Genomic DNA, 13,869 nt, shown 5'->3' with positions numbered 1-13,869 from the left:
GGGGACAAAGAGGGGGGATAGAGGGAGATGGGTGGGAGAGAGGGGGGGACAGAGAGTGGGTGAGATAGATGCGTTCAGAGAGAGGGGGATAGAGAGAGGGGGTCAGAGAGAGGTGGGTGGGAGGGAGAGCGGGACAGAGAGAGGGCGACAGAGAGAGTGGGTCAGAGAGAGGGGGACAGAGAGAGAGGGGGGACAGAGAGAGAGGGGGGACAGAGAGGGGGGACAGAGAGAGAGGGAAAAGAGAAATGGGGGACAGAGAAATGGGGGACAGAGTGGGGAGGACAGAGAGAGAGGGGGACAGAGACAGGGGGACAGAGAGAAGGGAACAGAGAGGAGGGGGCAGAGAGGGACAGAGAGAGGGGGTCAGAGACAGAGTGTGGGGGACAGAGAGAGAGGACAGAGAGAGGGACAGAGAGAGAGGGGGTCAGATAAAGGGCGACAGAGAGAGGGGGGGACAGAGAGAGGGGGGACAGAGAGTGGGGGACAGAAAGTGGGGGAGGTACAGGGGTTCAGAGACAGGGGAACAGAAAGAGAGGAGGACAGTGAGAGGAGGAGGGGGTTCAGAGAGGGTTGGGACAAAGAGGATGGACAGATAGAGGCGGGATAGAGAGGGGGGACAGAGAGAGGGGGAACAGCTAGAGGGAGGGACAGAGAGAGAGAGGGGGGGACAGAGAAAGGGGGGAGAGAGGGAGTGGAGAGAGGGAGGGGGGGACAGAAAGACGATGACAGAGATGGGGGAGAGAGAGGGGGACAGAGAGAGGAGGGACACAGAGAGGGGGGACGGGGGGGGCAGAGAGACAGTGACAGAGAGGGGGCGGGAGAGAGGGCGACATAGAGAGGGGTCAGAGAGAGGGGGGCAGAGAGAGGGGACAGGGAGTGTGGGACAGAGAGAGGGGGGGGACAGAGAGAGGGGTCAGAGAGCGGGGGACAGAGAGAGGGCATCAGAGAGAGGCGGGTGGGAGAGAGCGCGGGACAGAGAGAGCGGGGGACAGAGAGAGAGGGGGTCAAAGAGGGGGGATAGAGGGAGATGGGTGGGAGAGAGGGGGGTGAAAGAGTGGGTCAGACTGTGGGGGTCAGAGAGAGGGCGACAGAGAGGGGGACAGAGAGTGGGGGAGAGAGAGGGGGAGAGAGGGAGGCGGGTGGGAGAGAGCGGGGCAGAGAGAGGGGACAGAGGGGGGCAGAGAGCGGGGGTGAGAGAGAAGCGGGTGGGAAAGAGGGGGTCAGAGAGAGAGGGGGACAGAGTGAGAGGCGTACAGAGAGAGGGGTACAGAGAGAGAGGGGGACCAGAGAGAGGGGGGACAGAGAGAGGGGGGACAGAGGGAGGGGGGACAGAGGGAGACGGACAGAGGGAGGGGGTCAGAGAGAGAGCGGGAGGTCAGAGAGAGAGGGGGTCAGAGAGTGGGGGAGAGAGAGGGGGAGAGAGGGAGGCGGGTGGGAGAGAGAGCGGGGCAGAGAGAGGGGACAGAGGGGGGGGGACAGAGGGAGACGGACAGAGGGAGAGGGTCAGAGAGAGCGGGAGGTCAGAGAGAGAGGGGGTCAGAGAGAGGGGGACAGAGAGAGATGGCACAGGGACGGGGGGGGACAGAGTGAGAGGACAGAGAGTGGGGGAGGTAGAGGTGGTCAGAGAGAGGGGGACAAAGAGAGGGGGACAGAGAGTAAGGGACAGAGTGAGGGGGATAGAGAGAGAGGGGGACAGAGAGAGAGGGGGAAAAGAGAGGGGGACAGAGAGAGGGCGACACAGAGAGGGCGACAGAGAGAGAGGGGGAACAGAGAGAGGGGACAGAAAGAGGGGGAGGTAGAGGGGTTCAGAGAGAGGGGGACAGAGAGAGGGGGAGATAGAGGGGGTCAGAGAGAGGGGACAGAGGGAGGGGCACAGAGAGTGCGGGAGGTAGAGGGGGTCAGAGAGAGGGGTACAGAGAGAGGGGCACAGAGAGTGGGGGAGATAGTGGGGGACAGAGAAAGAGGGGACAGAGAGAGGGGGCAGAGAGAGAGGGAAAAAGAGAGAGGGGGAGATAGAGGGGGTCAGAGAGAGGGGGGGCCGGAGAGAGGGGGGACAGTGAGGGGGGGACAGAGAGGGGGTGGGACAGAGGGGGGGAAAGAGAGGGGGGGAACAGAGAGAGAGCGGGGCAGAGATAGAGGGGAAAAGAGAGATGGGGCAGACAGAGGGAGACAGAGTGAGGGGGGCAGAGAGAGAGGGGGCAGAGAGAGAGTGAAAAGAGAGTGGGGGACAGAGAGGGTGGGGCAGAGAGAGGGCGACAGAGAGAGAGGGACAGAGAGAAAAAGGGGCAGAAAGAGAGGGGGACAGAGAGAGAGGGGGACAGAGAGAGAGGCGGTCATAGAGGGGGGTACAGAGAGAGAGGCGGGTGGAAGGGAGAGGGGGCAGAGAGGGGGGGACAGAGAGAGGAACACAGTGTGTGGGGGAGATAGCGGGGCTCAGAGAGAGGAGGACATAGAGGGGGACAGAGAGAGGGTGACAGAGAGGGGGACAGAGAGTGGGGGACAGAGAGTGGGGGACAGAGAGAGGGGACAGAGAGAGGGGTAAAGAGTGGGAGAGAGAGGGGGTCAGAGAGAGGGGGACAGAGAGTGGGGGGATGGAGAGAGTGGGGGACAGAGAGAGGGTGTCAAAGAGAGAGGGGCAGAGAGAGACGGAGCAGAGAGAGGGGCAGAGAGCGGGGGAGAGATAGAGGGAAAGAGAGAGAGGGCGACAGAGAGAGGGGGACAGAGAGAGGGGGGTTCAGAGAGAGGGGGACAGAGAGAGGGGGCAGAGAGAGCGCGGGACAGAGAGAGGGGGACAGAGAGAGGGGGCAGAGAGAGAGCCGGACTGAGAGCGAGGCGGGGACAGAGAGAGGGGAAGACAGAGATGGTCAAAGGGAGGGGGACAGAGAGAGGGGCACAGAGAGTCGGGGAGATAGAGGGGACAGAGAGATGGGGTGGACAGAGAGTTGGGGAGACTGAGAGTGGGGGGGCATGGGGGTAGAGAGAGGGGCAGAGAGGGGGTGACAGAGAGAGGGGGGACAGAGAGAGGGCGACAGAGAGAGTGCCACAGAGAGTGGGGGAGATAGAGGGGGTCAGAGAGAGGGGGACAGAGGGAGGGTGATATAGAGGGGGACTACGAGAGAAGGAGTCAGAGACAGAGGGGGACTGTGAGAGGGGGGGGCAGAGAAATGGCGACAGAGAGACGGTGACAGAGAGAGTGGGGGACAGAGAGAGAGGGGCAGAGAGAGGGCAACAGAGAGAGAGGGACAGAGAGAAAAGGGGGCAGAAAGAGAGGGGGACAGAGAGAGAGGGGCAGAGAGAGATGGGGCAGACAGAAGGGGACAGAGTGAGGGGGGCAGAAAGAGAGGGTCAGAGAGGGGGACAGAGAGACGGAGATATAGAGGGGGACAAAAAGAGGGGGACAGAGAGTGAGGGACAGAGAGAGGAGTACAGAGTGGGGGAGAGAGAGGGAATCAGAGAGATGGGGGCAGAGAGAGGGCGACAGAGAGAGGGGGACAGAGAGTGGGGGGGACGGAGAGTTGGGGGGACGGAGAGAGGTGGGGACAGAGAGAGAGGGGAACAGAGAGAGAGAGGGACAGAGCGAGATGTGGACAGAGAGAGAAGGACAGAGAGAGGAGGTCAGAGAGAGAGGAGGACAGAGAGAGAGGAGGACAGAGAGAGGCAGGTAGAAGGGAGAGAGGGGCAGAGAGAGGGCGACAGAGAGAGGCACCGAGAGTGGGGGAGATAGATGGGGTCAGAGAGAGGGGGAGACAGACAGTGGGGAGATGGAGAGAGTGTGGGACAGAGAGATAGAGAGAGAGAGGGGGTCAGAGAGGGGGACAGGGAGAGACGGAGCAGAGAGAGGGCGAAAGAGAGGGGCGCAGAGAGCGGGGTAGAGATAGAGGGGACAGAGAGAGAGGAGGACAGATAGAGGGGGACAGAGAGAGGGGGACAGAGAGAGGAGGCAGAGAGCGAGGGGGACAGAGAGAGGGGGACAGAGTGAGGGGGACAGAGAGAGGGGGAACAGAAAGGGGGACACAGAGAGTGGGGCACAGAGAGGGGGACAGAGAGAGAGAGGGGGACAGAGAGAGAGCGGGGCAGAGAGAGAGGGGGCAGAGAGAGGGGGGGACAGAGAGAGAGGGGGACAGAGGGGGGGACAGAGAGAGAGGGGGGACAGACAGAGGGGGGACAGAGAAAGGTGGGACAGAGAGAGGGGGGGACAGAGAGAAGGGGACAGAGAGAGAGGGGACAGAGTGAGGGGGACAGAGAGAGGGGGAACAGAAAGGGGGACACAGAGAGGGGGGCACAGAGAGGGGGGCACAGAGAGGGGGCACAGAGAGGGGGACAGAGAGGGGGACAGAGAGAGAGAGGGGGACAGAGAGAGAGCGGGGCAGAGAGAGAGGGGCTCAGAGCGAGGGGGGGAAGAGAGAGGCAGGTGGAAGGGAGAGGAGGGCAGAGAGAGGGCGACAGAGAGACGAGCACAGACAGTGGGGGAGCTAGAGAGGGTCAGAGAGAGCGGGTCAGAGAGAGGGGGGACAGAGAGAGGGAGGGACAGAAACAGGGGTGGCCCGAAAGAGGGGGGGACAGAGAGAGGGGGGGACAGAGAGGGGGGGACGGGGGGTGGGGGACAGAGAGAGGGACAGAGACGGAGAGGCGGGTGGGAGAGAGAGGGGGTCAGAGAGGGGGGACAGGGAGAGACGGAGCAGAGAGAGGGCGAAAGAGAGGGGCGCAGAGAGCGGGGTAGAGATAGACGGGACAGAGAGAGGTGGACAGATAGAGGTGACAGAGAGAGGGGGACAGAGAGAGGAGGCAGAGATCGAGGGGGACAGAGAGAGGGGGACAGAGTGAGGGGGACAGAGAGAGGGGGAACAGAAAGGGGGACACAGAGAGGGGGGGCACAGAGAGGGGGACAGGGAGGGGGACAGAGAGAGAGAGGGGGACAGAGAGAGAGCGGGGCAGAGAGAGAGGGGGGCAGAGAGAGGGGGGGACAGAGAGAGAGGGGGGACAGAGAGAGAGGGGGACAGAGGGGGGGACAGAGAGAGAGGGGGGGACAGACAGAGGGGGACAGAGAGAGGTGGGACAGAGAGGGGGGGGGACAAAGAGAAGGGGACAGAGAGAGAGGGGGACAGAGTGAGGGGGACAGAGAGAGGGGGAACAGAAAGGGGGACACAGAGAGGGGGGCACAGAGAGGGGGGCACAGAGAGGGGGGCACAGAGAGGGGGACAGAGAGGGGGACAGAGAGAGAGCGGGGGCAGAGAGAGAGGGGGTCAGAGCGAGGGGGGGGAAGAGAGAGGCAGGTGGAAGGGAGAGGAGGGCAGAGAGAGGGGCGACAGAGAGACGAGCACAGAGAGTGGGGGAGCTAGAGTGGGTCAGAGAGAGCGGGTCAGAGAGAGAGGGGGACAGAGAGAGGGAGGGACAGAAAGAGGGGTGGACCGAAAGAGGGGGGACAGAGAGAGAAGGGACAGAGAGGGGGGGACAGAGAGGGGGGGGGAACAGAGAGAGGGACAGAGAGGGAGAGGCGGGTGGGAGAGAGAGGGGGTCAGAGAGAGGCTGGTGGGAGAGAGAGGGGGACAGAGAGAGGGGGACAGAGAAAGGGGAGATAGAGGTTGACAAAGGGAGGGGGACAGAGAGAGAGGCACAGAGAGAGGGGTAGATAGAGGGGTTCAGAGCGAAGAGTACAGAGATAGTGGTACAGCGAGTGGGGGAGATAGAGGTGGACAGAGAGTAGGACAAAATGAGGGGGTGATAGAGGGGGGTCAGAGAGAGGGGGAGATAGAGGGGGACAGAGAGAGTGGGGGAGACAGAGGGGGACAGAGAGAGAGGGGGTACAGAGAGAGGGTGACAGAGAGAGGGCGACAGAGAGAGGGGCACAGAATGTGGAGGAGATCGAGGGGGTCAGAGAGAGGTGGGACAGAGAGAGGGTGATATAGAGGGGGACAGCAAGAGAGGGGGTCAGAGACAGAGGGCGACAGTGAGAGAGGGGGCTGAGAAATGGCGACAGAGAGAGGGGTGACAGAGAGAGAGGGGACAGAGAGAGAGGGGACAGAGAGACAGACAGGGCAGAGAGAGAGGGGGGACAGAGAGAGAGGGGATAGAGAGAGGGGGGGACAGAGAGAGGGGGGACAGAGAGAGGTGGGAGGATAGCGGGGCTCAGAGACAGGGTGACAGAGAGAGAGGGCAATATAGAGTGGGGGACAGAGAGATGGGTACAGAGTGGAGGAGAGAGAGGGGGTCAGAGAGAGGTGGTCAGAGAGGGGGACAGAGAGTGGGGGGGATGGAGAGAGTGGGGGAGAGAGAGGGGGGGGGGTTAGAGAGAGGGGCAGAGAGTGACAGAGCAGAGACAGGGCGACAGAGGGGGTGGCAGAGAGCAGGGGAGAGAAAGAGGGGACAGAGAGAGGAGGACAGAGAGGGGGGGACAGAGAGAGGGGGGACAGGGAGAGGGGGGACAGAGAGAGAGGGACAGAGAGAGGGGGACAGAGAGAGGAGACAGAGAGAGGGTGGACAGAGAGAGGGGGGACAGAGAGAGGGGGACAGAGAGAGGGGGACAGAGAGAGTTGCGGTGGGTGAGAGAAGGGGTATGAGAGAGCCGAACTGAGAGAGAGGGGGACGGGGTGGGGGGGGGACAAAGAGGGGGGATAGCGAGGCGGGTGGAAGAGAGAGGGGGACAGAGAGAGGGGGACAGAGAGAGGGGGACAGAGAGAGGGGCACGGAGAGGGGTGCACGGAGAGGGGGGCACAGAGAGGGGGGCACGGAGAGGGGGACAGAGAGTGGGACAGAGAGTGGGACAGAGAGGGGGGTACTGAGAGTCGGGGAGATAGAGGGGGACAAAAAGAGGGGGAAAAAGAGGGGGAAAAAGAGGGGGAGGTAGAGATGGTCAGAGGGAGGGGGACAGATAGTGGGGTACTGAGAGTGGGGGAGATAGAGGGGGACAAAAAGAGGGCGAGGTAGAGGGGATCAGAGGGAGGGGTAGAGAGAGGGGGGTACTGAGAGTGGGGAAGATAGAGGAGGACAAAAAGAGGGGGAGGTAGAGGGGGTTAGAGGGAGGGGGAGATTGAGGGGGCAGAGAGGGGGGACAGAGGGGGGGACAGAGGGGGGACACAGAGGGGGGAGAGAGAAAGGGGGGAGAGAGAGAGGCGGGTGGAAGGGGAGGGGGCAGAGAGAGGGGCGATAGAGAGAGGGGCACAGAGAGTGGGGGAGATAGAGGGGGTCAGAGAGAGGGGGACAGAGAGTGGGGGACAAAGAGTGGGGGAGATGGAGAGAGTGAGGGACAGAGAGAGAGAGGGGGGTCAGACTGGGGCAGAGAGAGACGGTGCAGAGAGAGGGGCGACTGAGAGGGGGGCAGAGTGCGGGGTAGAGGTGGAGGGGACAGAGAGAGGGGGACAGAGAGAGTGGACAGAGAGAGGTGGGACAGAGACAGGGTGGACAGAGAGAGGGGGAGACAGAGAGAGGGGGACAGAGAGAGATGTGGTGGGAGGGAGAGGGGGTCTGAGAGAGGCGGTGGGAGAGAGAGGGCGACAGAGATAGGGGGAACAGAGAGAGCCGGACTGAGAGAGAGGGGAACAGAGAGAGAGGAGGACAAAGAGGGGGGATAGTGAGGCGGGTGGGAGAGAGAGGGGCACAGAGAGAGGGGGACAGAGAGAGGGGGATAGAGAGAGGGGGACAGAGAGAGGGGGACAGAGCGAGAGGGGGGACAGAGAGAGAGGGGGGGGACAGAGAGAGGTCTACAGAGCAGGGGCACAGAGAGTGGGGGAGATAGAGGGGGACAGAGAGTCGGGGGCAGAGAGAGGGGTACAGAGTGGGGAAGAGAGAAGGGGTCAGAGAGAGGGGGACAGAGAATGGGGGATGCAGAGAGTGGGGGACAGAGGGGGACGGGGGGACGGTAGGGAGAGGACAGAGAGATGAGGCACAGAGAGTGGGCAGAGAGAGAGAGTGGGGGAGAGAAAGTTCGGGGAGAGAAAGAGGGGAAGGAGAGAGAGGGAGAGAGTGCAGAGAGAGAGGGGAGAGAGAGTGAGAGAGAGAGAGCAAGAGAGAGAGAGAGTGGGAGAGAGAGGAGGCGAGAAGAGGGAAGAGAGAGGTGCGAAGAGAGAGGAGGGGAGAGAGGATAAGGGAGAGATAGAGAAGGAGAGCAATGAGGAGAAAGAGTAGGGGAGAGAGGAGGGGAGAGAGGAGGAAAGAGAGGAGGGGAGAGAGGAGGGTCAGAGAGGAAGGAAGAGAGAGGAGGGAGGAGAGAGAGGAGGGGGAGTGGAGGGCGTGAGACAGGTGAGAGGGGGAGGGGGGTAGAGAGAAGAGGGGAGAGAGCGTGGGAGAGAGCGGGTGGGAGAGAGAGTGGAGGCTGGGTGGGTGGAGGGGGAGGGAGAGTAAGAGGGGAGGGAGATTGAGAGGGGAGGGAGAGTGAGAGGGAGGGGAGGGCAAGAGAGGGGAAGGAGAGTGAGGGGGACGGAGAGAGATGGGAGGGCCAGTGAGGGGAGGGAGAGAGAGAGGTTGCAGGGAGAGAGAGGGGAGAGCCAGTGAGGGATGGGCGAGTGAGAGGGGAGGGCGAAAGAGGGGAGGGCGAGAGAGGGGAGGGAGAGAGAGTGGGGAGGGCGAGAGAGAGGGAAGGGTGAGAGAGAGGGGAGGGCGAGAGAGGGGGGAGCGAGAGAGTGGAGAGAGCGGGAGGGGGGAGAGAGATGGGTGAGACAGAGGGGGTGAGGGAGTGGGGGTGAGAGAGAGAGGGTGTGTGAGAGAGAGTGGGGTGTGAGAGAATGAGATGGGATGGAGAGAGAGGGGGTGTGAGAGACAGAGGGAGATGGAGAGGGAGGGGGGGTTAGAGAGCAAGGGGTTGAGAGAGAGGGGGGTGAGAGACTGAGGGAATGAGAGAGTGTGGGGGGTTGAGAGAGGGGGGTGGTGAGAGAGAGGGGGAGTGAGAGAGAGGGGGGTGAGAGTGGGGGGGTTTAGAGAGCAAGGGGTTGAGAGAGCGGGGGTGAGAGACTGAGGGAATGAGAGAGTGTGGGGGGTTGAGAGAGGGGGTGGTGAGAGAGAGGGGGAGTGAGAGAGAGGGGGGTGAGAGTGGGGGGTTTAGAGAGCAAGGGGTTGAGAGAGAGGGGGTGAGAGACTGAGGGAATGAGAGAGTGAGGGGGGGTTGAGAGAGGGGGTGGGAGAGAGAGGGGGAGTGAGAGAGAGGGGGGTGAGAGAAGGGGGGTTTAGAGAGCAAGGGGTTGAGAGAGAGGGGGTGAGAGACTGAGGGAATGAGAGAGTGTGGGGGGTTGAGAGAGGGGGTGGGAGAGAGAGAGGGGGAGTGAGAGAGAGGGGGGTGAGAGAAGGGGGGTTTAGAGAGCAAAGGGTTGAGAGAGAGGGGGTGAGAGACTGAGGGAATGAGAGAGTGAGGGGGGTTGAGAGAGGGGGTGGGAGAGAGAGAGGGAGTGAGAAGGAGAGAAAGGGGATGAGAACGAGGCCGAGAGATGGTGGGAGAGAGGGAGGGGGTGAGAGTGCGAGGGTGTGTGAGAGTGTGTGAGAGAGAGGGGGGTTGTGAAAGAGAATGGGGTGGGAGAGAGGGGTGAGGAAGAGAGAGGGGAGAGAGAGGGGGGTTGAGAGAGAGGGGTGAGAGAGAGTTGGATGTGAGAGAGAGCGAGGGATTGAGAGAGAGGGGGGTGAGAGACGGAGGGGGGTGAGAGAGTGAGGGGATGGGAGATTTAGTGTTGTCGAGAGAAGGGGTGGTGAGTGGGGCTGAGAGAGAGAGGGAGTGAGAGTGAGGGGTGAGAGAGTGACAGACAGAGAGAACGATAGAGCAAGAGTGAGAGCGAAGAGGTGAGAGAGATAGGGTGGACTGAGAGAGAGGGAGAGAGAGAGTGAGAGTGACAGACAGAGAGAGCATGAGCGACAGAGAGAGAGCACGAGTGAGAGAGAGCGAACGAGAGAGACCGTGAGATAAGAGAGAGCGGGAGGCAAGAGAGTGGGATAGAGGCAGGGAGAGAGAGAGAGCGTGAGAAGCGGGTGAGAAAGTGAGGGAGAGACCGCAAGAGGAAGAGAGCAAGCAGACGAGTGAGACAGAGAGAGAGAATGTGAGAGAGAGGGGGGTGAGAGAGGGGTGCGAGAGAGAGGGGTGAGAGAGGGGAGGTGAGATAGAGGGGGAGAGAGAGAGGGGGAGAGGGCGGTGAGAGGGAGAGGTGGGAGTGAGTGACAGAGAGGAGGTGGGAGAGAGAGAGTAGGTGAGAGAGAGGGAGCGAGAAGGAGAGAGAGGGGATGAGAAAGAGGCAGAGAGATGGTGGGAGAGAGGGAGGGGGTGAGAGAGCGAGGGTGTGTGAGAGAGTGTGTGTGTGAGAGAGAGGGGGATGTGAAAGAGATTGGGGTGGGAGAGAGAGGGGTGATGGAGAGAGAGGGGAGAGAGAGAGGGGTGTGAGAGGGAGATAGATGTGAGAGAGAGAGAGGGGGGGCTTGAGAGAGAGAGCGACGGGAGTGAGAGAGAGAGGGTGGGAGAGAGGGGAAGAGAGAGAGGGTGAGAATGAGAGGGGTGAGAGAGCAATTGAGAGAGGGGGGTTGAGAGGGGGGAGAGAGAGGTTGAGAGAGAGGGGGTGAGAGAGGTTTTGAGAGAGAGAGGTTAAGAGAGAGACTGGGGAAAGAGGGGGTGAGAGAGAGAGAGAGGGTTAGAGAGAGACGGGAGAGAGAGGGGTTGAGAAAGATGGGTTGCAAGAGAAAGGAGGTGAGGGGGAGGACTGAGAGAGAGAGATGGAGAGAGAGAGAGCGACAGACAGAGAGAGATAGAGCAAGAGTGAGAGTGACAGACAGAGAGAGCATGAGCGACAGAGAGAGAGAGAGCACGAGCGAGAGAGCGAACGAGAGAGACCGTGAGATAAGAGAGAGCGGGAGGCAAGAGAGAGGGAGAGAGGCAGGGAGAGAGAGAGAACGTGAGAAGAGGGTGAGAGAGTGAGAGAGAGACCGCAAGAGGAAGAGAGCGAGCAGAAGAGTGAGACAGAGAGAGAGAATGTGAGAGAGAGAGGGGGGGTGAGAGAGGGGTGCGAGACAGAGGGGCGAGAGAGGAGGGGAGAGAGGATGAGAGAGAGGGGGCGAGGGAGGAGGAGGGAGGGGGAGAGGGAGAGGGGGTGGGATTGGGGGCAGAGAGAGGGCACAGAGAGGGGGTAGAGAGATGGCAGAGAGGGGGAGAGATGGAGGAGAGGGGGAGAGAGGGGGTGAGAGAGCGGGGGAGAGAGGGGGGATAGAGGGGGGAGAGAGGGGGATGCGGGGGTGAGAGAGAGAGGGTGAGAGAGAGGGGTTGAGAGAGAGGGGGTAAGAGAAAAAGGGGTGAGGGAGAGAGGGGTGAGAATGGGAGAGAGGTCTGAGAAAAGGAGAGAGGGGGAGAAAGAGAGAGGGGGAAGAGAAAGAGAGAGAGAAGGTCAGAGAAAGAGTGAATGTGAGGGGGTGAGAGAGAGGAGGTGGGAGAGAGAGTGGGAGAGAGAGGGGGTGAGAGAGAGGGATTGAGAGAAAGGAGGAGAGATAGAGAAAGGGTGAGAGAGAAAGGGGGACAGCAAGATAAAGAGGGATGAGAGAGATGGGACGCGAGAGAGAGAGAGTTAAAGAGGTGAGAGAGAGGGTGAGATAGACAGTGAATGATGGGTTGAGAGAGAGAGAGAGACAGAGAGAGAGAGCGAGTGAACAGATGAGACAGTTAGAGGGGTGTGAGGGAGATGGGATGAGAGAGTGGGCGCTAGAGAGAGACAGAGCGGGAGCAAGAAGGAGGGAGGAAGAAAGGGGTCAAAAGTGATGGAGAAATGGGGTGAACAAGAGAAAGAGGGTGCGAGAGAGAAAGAGAGTGGGAGTGTGAGACAGAGTGCGAGAGGGAAGGGGAATGAGAGAGAGAAAAAGGGAGCGAGAGACATGAGGGGATGAGAGAGGGCGGGGGAGAGAGAGGGCGGGGGAGAGAGAGGGTGTAAAGGGGAGAGAGGGTGAGGGATGACAGAGGGAGGGGTGAGAGTGAGAGAGCAGGGTGGAGAGAGAGGGGGTGAGAGAGAGTGAGGGAGAGAGAGATAACAAGGTGAGAGAGAAAGGGGGTGTGTGAGAGAGAGGCAGTGAGAGAGAAGGGGGTGAGAGAGATAGGGGGTGCAAGAGAGCGTGGGTGAGAGCAGGAGGGGCTGTGAGAGAGGGGTGAGATAGGGAGAGTGTGAGAGAGGAGGGATGAGAGTGGGAGGGGGAAGAGGGACGGGATGAGAGAGGGAGGGTGAGAGAGAGGGGTGTGAGAGAGAGAAGGGTGAGAGAGAAGGGTGTGAGAGGGAGTCTTTAGAGAGGGTCACAGCATTTGGGTTTTAATTCCACCCTAAGAGAGTCCTACCTCTCAGATCCTGGGGATTGACAAACTTTAACCCCAGGCTTTAAACCTGTTTTAAAAATGACAGGGCCACAATCTGACAGGAGCCAGTTACCCAGAGGCCCCTAAAACCCAGGGTCCCCCAGAGGAGATTAAACCTCGGGGTAAATAAACACACAACTCACTGTGGGCCCCCACGGGGTGCAGCCTGTCGATCAGGCCTCAGGCCTCAGGCCAGTGCTCCCCCTCTGGAGGTTGTTCTTTCCTGGACTCGAACATTTTGGATCTTCACGTTGCAGCTTTCCAAACAAAGGTTCCTCGGGATAAAAGAGGGAAAAGATTAGTTGAAAGGGGGAGCAAGAGCATTTTGGAGGCAAGTTACACAGCAAGATCCCAGGGTTAAAAGCACCTCTGCCCAGCTCCAATGTATTAATGTATGTAACACAGTCAGCAGTTGGGATGGAACATGGTGTGGGAGCAGATCTTCCCAGGGATTGGAGGGGGATAGTGAGGGAAAGGCATCAGATTCTTACACTCTGCAGTGACCTGGGATCAATTGCCTTTTACTGAAAACAGTTCCCAACTTGTATGTGCCTGTAGCTCGCTCCAGTCTGAAACCCTCATTCCCCTCTATCCTGTCTCCAGTCTCTGAGCCAATGGGGTCTTCATTCTGCTACTGACCCTTCAGTCCCACTGGTATCATTTTTTCCCACCTTCTCTCATCCACGTGAAGGAATTGGATCCTGACAATTCCATTTACACTGTCTCCCATCAATCTTCATAGGATCCATATCACAGAGGTTAGACAGTGATCCCAGCAAACACTCCCAGGGCAGAGGGAGCACAGGGTTCCAGACAAAATAAAGCTCCCATTAAACTGTCCCCATTTAAATCCCCAGGGCAGGTAGAGAATGGGGTCAGATACAGAGTAAATCTCCCTCGACACTGCAGCATTTCAAATTCCCAGGCCATTTTGAGCTCGGCGTTAGGTACTGATTAAATCCCCCACTTCCCCCATCCTGTTCACATCAAACTCAATCAGGAGAGCTCCATCACTGGGTTAGATACAGAGGATGTGTATGTTTGGATTTCAGCCCCAATCCAGTTGGTGATGATCACGGCCTTGTTAAGTGTGTTTGGGAATGGGGAGGGAGCTGGGAGCAGGGTGATGGTGGGATAGTGGGGAGCAGAGCTGTCTTCCAAGCAGTTGACCTGGGTCCGATTCCCAGCCATTGCAGTGTTGTGGTTTGTAAACAGCCTTTTAAAGGTAAGGCACTGGGATAAATCGAGGAAATAAATCTTTCATTCTGTGGTAAACCGGATCTGTCAGATTGCTCCTTGCTTTTCCTGGTGATGGTTCCTGTGAATTGCAGTGTGGAACCGGGCAGCATTGCTCGGCATCTCAGAAGCTTTCCCCTCTGCTGCTTTCCATTTCTTATTGAAATATTGGTTGCAGCACAAGGATGGGTTTGTTTTGTTCGAAAAGTGAGAGACTGCTCCAGTCAGGAACCTGAAATAATTACAGAAGCCACTGGAAACACTGAACAGTTCCAACAGCTTCTGTAGTGGTGGGGAGGGAGGGTTAATGTGTCAAATCTACACAAGGATAAAATAAACTC

The sequence above is a fragment of the Chiloscyllium punctatum genome, chromosome 50 (assembly GCF_047496795.1).
Source record: "Chiloscyllium punctatum isolate Juve2018m chromosome 50, sChiPun1.3, whole genome shotgun sequence".
NCBI lineage: Eukaryota > Metazoa > Chordata > Chondrichthyes > Orectolobiformes > Hemiscylliidae > Chiloscyllium > Chiloscyllium punctatum.
The sequence above is the reverse complement of the archived record's forward strand: the minus strand, read 5'-3'. Positions refer to the sequence as shown.